We start from the raw sequence: 16,062 nt of genomic DNA on the forward strand, positions 1-16,062 counted from the left end.
AATCAGCTGCTCCTTCAGATACTTTAGAGGTTGGACCGACTAGACCGGCAGGCAAAGCGAATGGAGCGCCGTAACAAGCGCCGATTTACATACCTCAAGGAGCTGATTGTTGACAACCACCCACCTGAGGAAGATCCAGAAACTTCGGACTCCACCTCACCTACCAGCACTGGGAGCCATGACGACCCCGATTGTGGAGATGCTGTTACCAGCCCCCCTGTGTTCCTGACTGATGGCACCAAGGACGGTGCCAAGCTTTAAGTGTGGGGAGGTTGGTCAGTACCTGACTTCTGGAGGTAATTGCTTTTTCTTAACACCAATAGGTTATATTTTTTCTTTCTTTTGTCAGATAGGATAAATTGCATAGTAATAAGTGTTTGCATGTATGTTCTACTTGGTTGAAAAATAATAAGTTTCTTTTCAAGACCCTATTTTTGAAAATTTAACTAATTCAAATTTAAATTATATGTTAAACTTGTCTGAAGATTGTAATTTGGAATATGGTATAGAGCTAGAACACACAACCCAGTGAGATTTTGAGCTTAATTACATGGTTACATTATTTAACCATAATATTTTATTCTTGTGTGTTTCCTTCTCTATAATTGCAATCTATATTTTGTTCCATTCTATATGTCCATTGTTTAATGTATGCATGCATATGTATGATTGAGGCCATCATTTGTTATTAGCTCACTATCCCAAATGGCTTACCATTCTAATTACCTTTGTTCGCCACTTTGAGCCTTCTCTATTCCCTTTTGTTCTTTATGTTACCACATCACTAGGCTTAAGCGGAAAAATAATTAACTACCCCAATTGAATCTTTGGCTAGCTTAAGATAGGGATTGTGTGTCAAATTAAGTATGGGAAACTATGGGAACTCTGGTTAATAAGAATGTGTGTTGCTTAATTGAGAAATATTAAGAATTTGAATGCTACTCATGTGAAACTATGAAAACCAAATGCATTGATGTTGTAATGCTTTCAAAAAAATCCAAATTTAGGGGAATGAAAGCACCCCAATGTTAAGTTCAATAAAAAGATCAATGCATGTGAGATAAAATAGAAGAACATTTAAATACATGAGTAGGTGAAAAGCACAAAAGTGAGACTATGGGTAGTTAGGAATAATTTTAGAAGCATAGAGGGTGTGTGTGTGTTAGGTGAGAGCTTAGGTTAGTCAAAGATTCAATTTATAGCTCACTTAGCCATACATATATATCCTCACCCTTACCTAAGCCCCATTACAACCTTGAAAAGACCTCATGATGTTTGCATTGGTGCATTAAACATTTGTTGATTGGTTAGATGAAGAACAAAGTTTTAGAAAGCATGACTAGAGAAGAGTAGAGTGATCAACCCTAAACACTTGAGAGATTAGAGTGCATATACACTACCAGTGAGGGTTCAATGCTTGATTCTGTGTTCCCTGCTTTCATGAGCTATCTTCTTACAAGTTTACTTGCTTCTTATTGCATGATTTGAATTAGTGGAATCTGATTTATGTTTATCTTGGAGAACTTGTTTACTTTTAACCAAGTAGATAGAAACATCTTAGTATATAGTTGCATTCATTCATAGGTTGGATTGCATTGCATGAGTCTTACTTTTCCCTATTCATTCTTTCTATCTCCTTGAGCTTAGCATGAGGACATGCTAATGTTTAAGTGTGGCGAGATTTGATGCACCACTATTTCGTGGTACATCTTGTGCTTAATTGAGTGGATTTTACCCACTATTCTCACATTTATTCATTGAATTTGCATGGTTTTACAATTCCTTCCCAATTTTATTCTATGATTGAAAACTTGCTTCCTAAGCCTTTAAATTGTGTATTTTTAATGTCCTTTTATCCCATTCGATGCCGTGATCCGTGTGTTAAGTGTTTTCAGGCTTTATGGGGGCAGGAATGGCTTAGAGGATGAAAAGGAAGCTTGTGAAAATGGAAGGAACACAAGAAACTAAGGAGCTGACCAGCGAGGAATGACGCGTGCGCGTACCTGACGCGTACGCGTGATTCGGAGCTTTCCATGGTGACGCGTGCGCGTACCTGACGCGTACGCGTGAAAAGCGAGTTTGCACAGCGACGCATGTGCGTACTTGACGTGTACGCGTGACACGCAAAGATGACCAACGACGCGTACGCGTGACTGACGAATACGCGTGACATACGCCACGGGCAAAAATTACAGAAAATGCTGGGGGCGATTTTGGCCTGAGTTTTAACCCAATTTTTAGCCTAGAAACACAGACTAAAGCCAGGGGACAAGCAGAGACTCAACACACAATTCATACATGTCTCATTATTCACAATTTTAGGTTTTAGATGTAGTTTCTAGAGAGAGAGGCTCTTTCCTCTCTCTTAGGTTTTAGGATTTTAGGATTATCTTTTCTTAATTTCAGATTCTATCTTAGTTTAATTAGTTTCTCTTCTACTTTTATTTGTCTTAGCAGTCTAGTTTATCTATTTCCCCTATTGATTACTCTCTGTTGCTATCTGATTTATGAATTCTCATGCTTTAATTTGATTTTTTATTTAATGCAATTTGAGGTATTTCAGATTTATGATTGCTTTCTTTAATTTACGTTATTGATGCTTTCAATTTAATTTAGATTTCTCTCTTTTTTGCTTTGGTTGAGTCATTGGAGACTCTTGAGTTATCAAACTCCTTTGTTGATTGGTAATTGTTATGTTTGCTAGTTGATTTGGATCCCTCTAAAGCTAGTCTTTCCTTAGGAGTTGACTAGGACTTGAGAAATCAAATTGATTGGTCCACTTGACTTTCCTTCATAGTTAGTGGTTGACAAAGTGGGAGCAATGAACAATTCTCATCACAATTGATAAGGATAACTAGGATAGGACGTCCAGTTCTCATACCTTGCCAAGAGTTTTCTTAATCATTAGTTTATTTTCTTGTCATTTACATTCCTTGTTCAACCTTTCAAAAATCCAAAAATATACTTTTTCCATAACCAATAATAACTACACCTCCCTGCAATTTCTTGAGAGATGATTCGAGGTTTAAATACTTCGGTTATTATTTTTATTGGGTTTGCTTTAGTGACAAACAAATTTTTGTATGAAAGGATTATTGTTGGTTTCGAAACTATACTTGCAACGAGAATTTATTGTGAATTCTTTACCATCAAAAAATCCGATCATCAAGTAGTAATAATTAACAAGAGTGAGGTTGATCCCACAGAGATTGATGGATTGAGCAACTTTAGTTAGGTGATGAATTTAGTTAAGCGAATATTTGATGATTTGAGGGAAACTTGACTAATAGAAGTAAAATTGCAAGTAAACTAAAGTGCAAAATGAAAATTGGCTGAATCTTAAAGTGCAGAAGAAGTAAATTGCAGAAACTTAAAGTGCAAGAAAGTAAACAAGCTGAAACTTAAATTGCAACAAAGGTAAATGACTGAAACTTAAAGTGCAAGAAATTTAAATTGCTGAATCTAAATTGCTAGGAAACTTAAATTGCATGAAGAATAAAAAGGATTTGGGTATTGGGATTCAAATTGAACTAGTAAATGTAAATTGCAGTAGATTAGAGAAGTATAAGATTAAGAGATTTAGATCAGAGTCTCAATAGCAAAACAGAAATGGCAAATTGCAGATGAATTCAAAACAGCAAGGAAACTTAGATTAATTCTGAAACCCTAAAGAGAAATTGACGAATTCAGTGAAGTAACAAAAACAGAAAGAAAGCCTAGAGCTCAATTGCTCTCTTGTCAAAACAGAAAAGATAAAATTGAAGAAGAAAGAAAATAAAACTCAGAAGAAAAGGAAACCCAGATCTGATCTCAAACTCTAAAATTCTTAAAGGAAAATTTCAAGAGAAAAAGAAAAGTAAAAGAGAAGTGTGAAGTAAAAAAGGTCCTTCTCAAATCAAAATTGCTCCTATTTATACACTTTCTATTTTCAGTCATCAAAACTTGGAGTAGGCTTTTTGATTTGGATTTGGCCGTGAATAAGTGGGTCAAGGGTGGCTTGGTTCTCCTTCCAGTAGAGGGCTCCGTGCACTTCACGAGCGCTACGTTCATTAGCCTAGGCGTGCCCCTTCACGTGCGCTTTGGTGCGCGCCTCTCCTCACTAGCGTTGCCTCAGGGAATGCTACGTTGGGACAATGAGCGCTGCCTAATGCGTGGCCTCCTTGGTGCGTTCAATTCCTTGCCCAGCGCTCTCCTCACTGGCGCTCTCTATTTGAGCGGTACGTTTGCTTCTTTGAGCGCAGCACCATTTAGTGTGCTTATTTCCTCACTAGCGTTCACTTAGTGAGCACTGTGTTACCATTTTGAGCGCCACCTACGCTGTACGGACAGCTGATGAGCGGATAATTTATACGCTTTTTGGCGTTGTTTTTAGTATGTTTTTAGTATGTTTTAGTTAGTTTTTATTATATTTTTATTAGTTTTTAGTTAAAATTCACTTTTCTGGACTTTACTATGAGTTTGTGTGTTTTTCTGTAATTTCAGGTATTTTCTGGCTGAAATTGAGGGACCTGAGCAAAAATCTGATTCAGAGGCTGAAAAGGACTGCAGATGCTGTTGGATTCTGACCTCCCTGCACTCGAAGTGGATTTTCTGGAGCTACAGAAGCCCAATTGGCGCGCTCTCAATTTCGTTGGAAAGTAGACATCCTGGGATTTCCAGCAATGTATAATAGTCCAAACTTTTCTCGAGATTTGATGGCCTAAACAGGCGTTCCAAGTCAGCTCAAGAATTCTGGCGTAAAACGCCAGAACTGGCACAAGAATGGGAGTTAAACGCCCAAACTGGCACAAAAGCTGGCTGATGAGCGGATAATTTGTACGCTTTTTGGCATTGTTTTTAGTATGTTTTTGGTATGATCTAGTTAGTTTTTAGTATATTTTATTAGTTTTTAGTTAAAATTCACTTTTCTGGACTTTACTATGAGTTTGTGTGTTTTTCTGTGATTTCAGGTATTTTCTGGCTGAAATTGAGGGACCTGAGCAAAAATCTGATTCAGAGACTGAAAATGACTGCAGATGCTGTTGGATTCTGACCTCCCTGCACTCGAAGTGGATTTTCTGGAGCTACAGAAGCCCAATTGGCGCGCTCTCAACGGCGTTGGAAAGTAGACATCCTGGGCTTTCCAGAAATATATGATAGTCCATACTTTGCCCAAGATTTGATGGCCCAAACTGGCGTTCAAAGTCACCCTCAGGAATTCCAGCGTTAAACGCTGGAACTGGCACCAAAATGGGAGTTAAACGCCCAAACTGGCATAAAAGCTGGCGTTTAACTCCAAGAGAAGTCTCTGCACGAAAATGCTTCATTGCTCAGCCCAAGCACACACCAAGTGGGCCCGGAAGTGGATTTTTATGTCATTTACTCATTTCTGTAAACCTTAGGCTACTAGTTTTCTATAAGTAGGACCTTTTACTATTGTATTTACATCTTTTGATCACTTTAGATCTCTAGATCATCTTTGGACGTCTAGTTCTTAGATCATTGGGAGGCTGGCCTCACGGCCATGCCTAGACCTTGTTCTTATGTATTTTCAACGGTGGAGTTTCTACACACCATAGATTAAGGTGTGGAGCTCTGCTGTACCTCGAGTATTAATGCAATTACTATTGTTCTTCTATTCAATTCCGCTTGTTCTTGTTCTAAGATATCACTTGTTCTTCAACTTGATGAATGTGATGATCCGTGACACTCATCATCATTCTCACCTATGAACGTGTGACTGACAACCACCTCCGTTCTACCTTCGATTGGGTGAATATCTCTTGGATTCCTGATTGCACGATGCATGGTTGATCGCCTGACAACCGAGTGCTCGCCTGACAACCGAGCCAACCGTTCCGTGAGATCAGAGTCTTCGTGGTATAGGCTAGAACTGATGGCGGCATTCAAGAGAATCCGGAAGGTCTAACCTTGTCTGTGGTATTCTGAGTAGGATTCAATGATTGAATGACTGTGACGTGCTTCAAACTCCTAGCAGGCGGGGCGTTAGTGACAGACGCAAAAGAATCACTGGATTCTATTCCGGCCTGACCGAGAACCGACAGATGATTAGCCATGCTGTGACAGAGCATAGGAACATTTTCACGGAGAGGATGGGAGGTAGCCACTGACAACGGTGAAACCCTTGCATAAGCTTGCCATGGAAAAGAGTAAGAAGGATTGGATGAAGACAGTAGGAAAGCAGAGAGATGGAAGGGAAGGCATCTTCATGCGCTTATCTGAAGTTCCTACCAATGAATTACATAAGTATCTCTATCTTTATCTCTATGTTTTATGCGTTTATCACTATACCCATTTGAGTTTGCCTGACTAAGATTTACAAGGTGACCATAGCTTGCTTCATACCAACAATCTCTGTGGGATCGACCCTTACTCGCGTAAGGTTTATTACTTGGACGACCCAGTACACTTGCTGGTTAGTTGTGCGAAGTTGTGTTTATGCCATGGTAGTGAGCACCAAGTTTTTGGGGCCATTACTAGGGATTATGAGAGTTGTGAAAAGTATTGTTCACAATTTCGCGCACCAAGTTTTTGGCGCCGTTGCCGGGGATTGTTGAGTTTGGACAACTGACGGTTCATCTTGTTGCTTAGATTCGGTATTTATTTTTTTTTTCGAAATTCTTGAAGAAGAATTCTAGAGTTTCATGATGATTTGTTGAAGTCTGGCTGGCTGAGAAGCCATGTCTAATCTCATTGGACCGAGGTTTCAACTTATCATCACAAGAGCTTGTTGATTTTTATCAATCTTGCTTTTGGAGCAGTGATCTGCTAAGGCTTGGCTGGCCATTGGCCATGTCTAGTGTTTTAGACCGAAACTTTCTTTGAAAGCTTGGCTGGCTGTGAAGCCATGTCTAATTCCTGGACCGGAGTCTTAGACTAGCATTGCACTGATTCCTGGAATTCTCATTAAGAATTTTGATATCTTTTTCCACTTAATTTTCGAAAAAGCAAAAAAAAAATTACAAAATCATAAAATCCAAAAATATTTCTTGTTTAAGTCTAGTGTCTCATCTTAAGTTTGGTGTCAATTGCATGCATTCATTCATGTGTCTTAAGAATCTTCAAGTAATTCTTGATGATTTTCGTGCTCTGATCTTTAAATTCAATTGACTTGAGTGTTTTGTGTGTCTCATATGCATTCTCATTTTGTTAGTGTCAGTGGTATACAAACTGCTAAGTTTGGTGTCTTGCATGCATTGTTATTTGATTCTTGTTGCATTTTAATTTATCCTTATCATTAAAAATCCAAAAATATTTTTAATTTGTGTCTTCTCAAGTCAATAATACAGAGAATTGAAGATTCAGAACATACAGCAGAGGAATTGCACAGAAAAGCTGGGCATTCAAAACGCCCAGTGAAGAAGGACAGACTGGCGTTTAAACGCCAGCCAGGGTACCTGGTTGGGCGTTTAACGCCCAAAAGGGTATAGTTTTGGGCGTTAAACGCCAGAATGTGCACCATTCTGGGCGTTTAACGCCAGGATGGCTAAAGGGGGAAGATTTTGTTTTCAAATCAGATTTTTTTTTCAAGTTTTCAAAGTTTTTCAAAATCAAATCTTTTTTTTTCAATTCAATTTTTCAATCAAATCTTTTTCAAAATCAATTTCTTTCTATTTTCAAAGATACTTGCTACCAATTAATGATTTGATTCAACATTTCAAGTATGTTGCCTTTTCTGTTGAGAAAGGTCTAATGTTTGAATCATATCTTTTCTTGTTAGTCATGTTTTTAATTCTCAAAATCAAATCTTTTTTTTTAAAAAATGTTTTTCAAATCATATCTTCTCAATCACATCTTTTTAAAACTAATCATAACTTCTTAATCACATTTTTTTTAAAGTAGTTTTCAATCAAATCTTTTTGATTTCTAATTTCAAAATCTTTTTTCAAAAATCACTTTATTTCTTTCCCACTTTCATTTTCGAAAATTAAGTAATGTTTTTCAAAAATGTTTTCAAAATTTTTTTTACTTAATTTTCGAAAATCACTTCCCTCCTTCTCACATCCTTCTATTTATGGACTAACACTATCCCTTAATTCAAAACTCGAACTCCATCTCCTTTGATAAGTTCGAATTTTCTACTTCTGTCTTCTACTTTTCTTTTCCTCTGACACTTCAAGGAATCTCTATACTGTGACATAGAGGATTCCACATTTTCTTGTTCTCTTCTCTTTCTTATGAGCAGGAGCAAAGACAAAGGCATTCTTGTTGAAGCTGATCCTGAACCTGAAAGGACCTTGAAGAGAAAGCTAAGAGAAGCCAAAGCACAACTCTCTGTAGAGGACCTAACCGAAATCTTCAAAGAAGAAGAACACATGGCAGCCGAAAACAACAACAATGCCAACAATGCAAGGAAGGTGCTGGGTGACTTCACTGCACCTACTCCCGATTTCTATGGGAGAAGCATCTCTATCCCTGCCATTGGAGCAAACAACTTTGAGCTTAAGCCTCAATTAGTTTCTCTAATACAACAGAATTGCAAGTTCCATGGACTTCCACTGGAAGATCCTCATCAGTTTTTGGCTGAGTTCTTGCAAATCTGTGACACTGTCAAGACTAATGGGGTTGACCCTGAGGTCTACAGACTTATGCTATTCCCTTTTGCTGTAAGAGACAGAGCTAGGACATGGTTGGACTCACAACCTAAAGAAAGCCTGGACTCTTGGGAAAAGCTAGTCAATGCCTTCTTGGCAAAGTTCTTTCCACCTCAAAAATTGAGTAAGCTTAGAGTGGAAGTCCAAACCTTCAGACAGAAGGAAGGAGAATCCCTCTATGAAGCTTGGGAAAGATACAAACAATTAATCAGAAAGTGTCCTTCTGATATGCTTTCTGAATGGAGCATCATAGGTATTTTCTATGATGGTCTCTCTGAACTATCCAAAATGTCTTTGGATAGCTCTGCTGGAGGATCTCTTCATCTGAAGAAGACGCCTACTGAAGCTCAAGAACTGATTGAAATGGTTGCAAATAACCAATTCATGTACACTTCTGAAAGAAATGCTGTGAACAATGGGACTAGTCAGAAGAAAGGAGTTCTTGAGATTGACACTCTGAATGCCATATTGGCTCAGAATAAAATATTGACTCAACAAGTCAATATGATTTCTCAAAGTCTGTCTGGAATGCAAAATGCACCAAGCAGTACTAAGGAGGCTTCATCTGAGGAAGAAGCCTATGATCCTGAGAACCCTTCAATGGAAGAGGTGAATTACATGGGAGAACCCTATGGAAACACCTATAATCCTTCATGGAGAAATCATCCAAATTTCTCATGGAAGGATCAACAGAGACCCCAACATGGTTTCAACAATAATAATGGTGGAAGAAACAGGTTTAGCAATAGCAAGCCTTTTCCATCATCTTCTCAGCAACAGACAGAGAGTTCTAAGCAGAATAACTCTGACTTAGCAACCATGGTCTCTGATCTGATCAAAACCACTCAAAGTTTCATGACTAAAACAAGGTCCTCCATTAGAAATTTGGAGGCACAAGTGGGTCAGCTGAGCAAGAAAATTACTGAACTCCCTCCTAGTACTCTTCCAAGCAATACAGAAGAAAATCCAAAAGGAGAATGCAAGGCCATCAACATGGCCGAATTTTGGGAGGAAGAAGAGACAGTGAACGCCAATGAGGAAGGCCTCACTGGGCGTCCACTGGCCTCCAATGAGTTCCCCAATGAGGAACCATGGGAATCTGAGGCTCAAACTGAGACCATAGAGATTCTATTGGACTTACTTCTGCCATTCATGAGCTCTGATGAGTATTCTTCCTCTGAAGAGGATGAGTATGTCACTGAAGAGCAAGTTGCTAAATACCTTGGAGCAATCATGAAGCTAAATGACAAGTTATTTGGAAATGAGACTTGGGAGGATGAACCCCCTTTGCTCACCAAAGAACTGGATGACTTGTCTAGGCAGAAACTACCTCAAAAGAGACAGGATCCTGGGAAGTTTTCAATACCTTGTACCATAGGCACCATGACCTTCAAGAAGGCCTTGTGTGACTTAGGGTCAAGTGTAAACCTCATGTCTCTCTCTGTAATGGAGAAGTTAGGGATCTTTGAGGTACAAGCTGCAAAAATCTCACTAGAGATGGCAGACAACTCAAGAAAACAAGCCCATGAACTTGTAGAGGATGTTCTGGTTAAAGTTGAAGACCATTACATCCCTACTGATTTCATAGTCCTAGAGACTGGGAAGTGCATGGATGAATCCATCATCCTTGGCAGACCCTTCCTAGCCACAGCAAGGGCTGTGATTGATGTTGATAGAGGAGAGTTGATCATTCAAGTGAATGAAGAATCCTTGGTGTTTAAGGCCCAAGGATATCCCTCTGTCATCATGGAGAGGAAGCATGAAGAGCTTCTCTCAAAGCAGAGCCAAACAGAGCCCCCACAGTCAAACTCTAAGTTTGGTGTTGAGAGGCCACAACCAAACTCTAAGTTTGGTGTTGAACCCCCACATTCAAACTCCAAGTTTGGTGTTGGGAGGTTCCAACATGGCTCTGAGTATCTGTGAGGCTCCATGAGAGTCCTCTGTCAAGCTACTGACATTAAAGAAGCACTTGTTGGGAGGCAACCCAATGTTATATTTTATCTATTTTCTTTTGTTACTTTATCTTTTTTTTGTAGGTTGATGATCATAAGAAGTCACAAAATCAATGAAAAAAGCAAAAACAGAATGAAAAACAGGAAGAAAAACAGCACACCCTGGAGGACGCATCTACTGGCCTTTAAACGCCAGTGAGGCTAGCTGTTGGGCGTTTAACGCCCAGTCTGGCACCATTCTGGGCGTTTAACGCCAGAAAGGGGCACCAGACTGGCGTTAAACGCCAGAAAAGGGCAAGAAGCTGGCGTTAAACGCCAGAAATAGGCACCAGCCCAGCGTTTAACGCCAGAATTGGCACAAAACGAGATTTTGCTTGCCATTTGGTGCAGGGATGACTTTTCCTTGACACCTCAGGATCTGTGGACCCCACAGGATCCCCACCTACCCCACCACTCTCTCTCTTCTTCTTCACCCATTCACCAATCACCTCAACACCTCTTCCCCAAAAACCCTTCACCTATCAAATCCTATCTTTCTCTTCACCACTCACATCCATCCTTCATAAAACCCCACCTACCTCACCATTCAAATTCAAACCACTTTCCCACCCAAACCCACCCTCAAATGACCGAACCCTACCCTTCCCCCTCTCCTATATAAACCCTCCTTCACTCCTTCCTTTCCACACAACCTAAACACCATTTCTCTCCCCTTTGGCCGAACACAAAGCCATTCCCTTTCTCCTCATTTCTTCTTCTTCTCCTCTCTTCTTCCTTCTTTTGCTCGAGGACGAGCAAACCTTTTAAGTTTGGTGTGGTAAAAGCATTGCTTTTTGTTTTTCCATAACCATTTATGGCATCCAAGGCCGGAGAAACCTCTAGAAAGAGGAAAGGGAAGGCAAAAGCTTCCACCTCCGAGTCATGGGAGATGGAAAGATTCATCTCAAGGGTGCATCAAGACCACTTCTATGAAGTTGTGGCCTTGAAGAAGGTGATCCCCGAGATTCCTTTTTCACTCAAAAAGAGTGAATATCTGGAGATCCGACATGAGATCCGAAGAAGAGGGTGGGAAGTTCTTACCAACCCCATTCAACAAGTCGGAATCTTGATGGTTTAAGAGTTCTATGCCAATGCATGGATCACCAAGAACCATGATCAAAGTGTGAACCCGGATCCAAAGAATTATCTTACTATGGTTCGGGGGAAATACTTGGATTTCAGTCCGGAAAGTGTAAGGTTGGCATTCAACTTGCCTATGATGCAAGGAGATGAACACCCTTACACTAGAAGGGTCAACTTTGATCAAAGGTTGGACCAAGTCCTCACAGTCATATGTGAAGAGGGCGCCCAATGGAAGAGAGATTCAAGAGGGAAGCCGGTTCAATTCAGAAGGCATGACCTCAAACCCGTGGCTAGAGGATGGTTGGAGTTTATCCAACGCTCAATCATTCCCACTAGCAACCGGTCCGAAGTTAGCATAGACCGGGCTATCATGATTCATAGCATCATGATTGGAGAAGGAATAGAAGTTCATGAGGTTATAGCTCAAGAACTTTATAAGGTGGCGGACAAGTCCTCTACCTTGGCAAGGTTAGCCTTTCCTCATCTCATTTGTCACCTCTGTTATTCAGTTGGAGTTGACATATAGGGAGACATCCCCATTGATGAGGACAAGCCCATCACTAAGAAGAGGATGGAGCACATAAGAGACCCCACTCATCATGAGATCCCTGAGATTCCTCAAGGGATGCACTTCCCTCCACAAAACTATTGGGAGCAACTAAACACCTCCCTAGGAGAATTGAGTTCCAACATGGGACAACTAAGGATGGAGCATCAAGAACACTCCATCATCCTCCATGAAATTAGAGAAGATCAAAGAATCATGAGGGAGGAGCAACAAAGACAAGGAAGAGACATTGAGGAGCTCAAGCACTCCATAGGGTCTTCAAGAGGAAGAAAGAGCCGCCATCACTAAGGTGGACCCGTTCCTTGATTTCCTTGTTCTTTATTCTTCTGTTTTTTTCGAATTTTAGTGTTTATGTTTATCTATGTTTGTGTCTTGTGATCATTAGTGTCTTAGTGTCTATGCCTTAAAGTTATGAATGTCCTATGAATCCATCACCTTTCTTCAATAAAAATGTGCTTAATTGAAAAAGGAAGAATTGCATGAATTTTGAATTTTATAACAGTTTAATTATTTTGATGTGGTGGCATTACTTTTGTCTTCTGAATGTATGCTTAAACAGTGCATATGTATCTTGAATTTGTGGTTCATGAATGTTGGCTCTTGAAAGAATGATGAAAAAGGAGACATGTTACTGAGGATCTGAAAAACCATTAAAATGATTCTTGAAGCAAGAAAAGCATTTCTATTCAAAAAAAAAAAGAGAAGAAAAACGAAAAAAAATAATAAAGTTGTGATCCAAGGCAAAAAGAGTGTGCTTAAGAACCCTGGACACCTCTAATTGGGGACTCTAGCAAAGCTGAGTCACAATCTGAAAAGGTTCACCCAATTATGTGTCTGTGGCATGTATGTATCCGGTGGTAATACTGGAAGACAGAGTGCTTTGGGCCACAGCCAAGACTCAATAAGTAGCTTTGTTCAAGAATCATCATACTCTACTAGGAGAATCAATAACACTATCTGGATTCTAAGTTCCTAAAGAAGCCAATCATTCTGAATTTCAAAGGATAGAGTGAGATGCCAAAACTGTTCAGAGGCAAAAAGCTAAAAGCCCCGCTCATCTAATTAATACTGATCTTCATAGATGTTTTTGGAATTCATTGCATATTCTCTTCTTTTTATCTTATTTGATTTTCAGTTGCTTGAGGACAAGCAACAATTTAAGTTTGGTGTTGTGATGAGCGGATAATTTGTACGCTTTTTGGCATTGTTTTTAGTATGTTTTTGGTATGATCTAGTTAGTTTTTAGTATATTTTTATTAGTTTTTAGTTAAAATTCACTTTTCTGGACTTTACTATGAGTTTGTGTGTTTTTCTGTGATTTCAGGTATTTTCTGGCTGAAATTGAGGGACCTGAGCAAAAATCTGATTCAGAGACTGAAAAGGACTGCAGATGCTGTTGGATTCTGACCTCCCTGCACTTGAAGTGGATTTTCTGGAGCTACAGAAGCCCAATTGGCGCGCTCTCAACGGCGTTGGAAAGTAGACATCCTGGGCTTTCCAGCAATATATGATAGTCCATACTTTTCCCAAGATTTGATGGCCCAAACCGGCGTTCAAAGTTACCCTCAGGAATTCCAGCGTTAAACGCTGGAACTGGCACCAAAATGGGAGTTAAACGCCCAAACTGGCATAAAAGCTGGCGTTTAACTCCAAGAGAAGTCTCTGCACGAAAATGCTTCATTGCTCAGCCCAAGCACACACCAAGTGGGCCCGGAAGTGGATTTTTATGTCATTTACTCATTTCTGTAAACCTTAGGCTACTAGTTTTCTATAAGTAGGACCTTTTACTATTGTATTTACATCTTTTGATCACTTTAGATCTCTAGATCATCTTTGGACGTCTAGTTCTTAGATCATTGGGAGGCTGGCCTCACGGCCATGCCTAGACCTTGTTCTTATGTATTTTCAACGGTGGAGTTTCTACACAGCATAGATTAAGGTGTGGAGCTCTGCTGTACCTCGAGTATTAATGCAATTACTATTGTTCTTCTATTCAATTCCGCTTGTTCTTGTTCTAAGATATCACTTGTTCTTCAACTTGATGAATGTGATGATCCGTGACACTCATCATCATTCTCACCTATGAACGTGTGACTGACAACCACCTCCGTTCTACCTTCGATTGGGTGAATATCTCTTGGATTCCTGATTGCACGATGCATGGTTGATCTCCTGACAACCGAGTGCTCGCCTGACAACCGAGCCAACCATTCCGTGAGATCAGAGTCTTCGTGGTATAGGCTAGAACTGATGGCGGCATTCAAGAGAATCCGGAAGGTCTAACCTTGTCTGTGGTATTCTGAGTAGGATTCAATGATTGAATGACTGTGACGTGCTTCAAACTCCTAGCAGGCGGGGCGTTAGTGACAGACGCAAAAGAATCACTGGATTCTATTCCAGCCTGACCGAGAACCGACAGATGATTAGCCATGCTGTGACAGAGCATAGGAACATTTTCACTGAGAGGATGGGAGGTAGCCACTGACAACGGTGAAACCCTTGCATAAGCTTGCCATGGAAAAGAGTAAGAAGGATTGGATGAAGACATTAGGAAAGCAGAGAGATGGAAGGGAAGGCATCTTCATGCGCTTATCTGAAGTTCCTACCAATGAATTACATAAGTATCTCTATCTTTATCTCTATGTTTTATGCGTTTATCACTATACCCATTTGAGTTTGCCTGACTAAGATTTACAAGGTGACCATAGCTTGCTTCATACCAACAATCTCTGTGGGATCGACCCTTACTCGCGTAAGGTTTATTACTTGGACGACCCAGTACACTTGCTGGTTAGTTGTGCGAAGTTGTGTTTATGCCATGGTAGTGAGCACCAAGTTTTTGGGGCCATTACTAGGGATTATGAGAGTTGTGAAAAGTATTGTTCACAATTTCGCGCACCACTGGCGTTTAACTCCAAGAAAAGTCTCTACATGAAAAAGCTTCAATGCTCAGCCCAAGCACACACCAAGTGGGCCCGGAAGTAGATTTTTATGTCATTTACTCATCTTTGTAAACCCTAAGCTACTAGTTCTCTACAAATAGGACCTTTTGCTATTGTGTTATACATCTTTTGATCACTTTAGATCTCTAGATCATCTTTGGACGTCTAGTTCTTAGATTATGGGAGCTGGCTTCTCAGCCATGCCTAGACCTTGTTCTTATGTATTTTCAACGGTGGAGTTTTTACACACCATAGATTAAGGTGTGGAGCTCTGCTGTACCTCGAGTATTAATGTAATTACTATTGTTCTTCTATTCAATTCAGCTTATTCTTGTTCTAAGATATTCATTCGCACCCAAGAACATGATGAATGTGATGATTATGTGACGCTCATCATCATTCTCACTTATGAACGCGTGCCTGACAACCACTTCCGTTTTACAAGCAAACAAGGCTTGAATGTTTATCTCTTGGATTTCTTAATCGGAATCTTCGTGGTATAAGCTAGCATTGATGGCGGAATTCAAGAGAATCCGGAAGGTCTAAACCTTGTCTGTGGTATTCTGAGTAGGATTCAAGGATTGAATGACTATGACGAGCTTCAAACTCGCGATTGTGGGGCGTTAGTGACAGACGCAAAAGAATCACTGGATTCTATTCCGACATGATCGAGAACTGACAGCTGAATAGCCGTGCTGTGACAGAGCGCGTTGAACATTTTCACTGAGAGGACGGGACTGTAGCTATTGACAACAGTGATGCCCAACATACAGCTTGCCATGGAAAGGAGTAAGAAGGATTGGATGAAGACAGTAGGAAAGCAGAGAGACGGAAGGGACAAAGCATCTCCATACGCTTATCTGAAATTCTCACCAATGAATTAC

The 16,062-nt window shown here is 40.1% G+C and overlaps 1 non-coding gene across 1 annotated transcript; it reads right to left on the minus strand.

The window, feature by feature from the left end:
• Positions 1 to 8,720: 8,720 nt before the first annotated feature.
• On the minus strand, positions 8,721 to 8,828 carry LOC112799364 (small nucleolar RNA R71). Its single transcript, XR_003200941.1, has one exon. It is a non-coding gene; the product is annotated as a small nucleolar RNA R71 (small nucleolar RNA).
• Between the last annotated feature and the right edge of the window lie 7,234 nt (positions 8,829 to 16,062).

The sequence above is a fragment of the Arachis hypogaea genome, chromosome 4 (assembly GCF_003086295.3).
Source record: "Arachis hypogaea cultivar Tifrunner chromosome 4, arahy.Tifrunner.gnm2.J5K5, whole genome shotgun sequence".
In the NCBI taxonomy this organism is placed as follows: domain Eukaryota; kingdom Viridiplantae; phylum Streptophyta; class Magnoliopsida; order Fabales; family Fabaceae; genus Arachis; species Arachis hypogaea.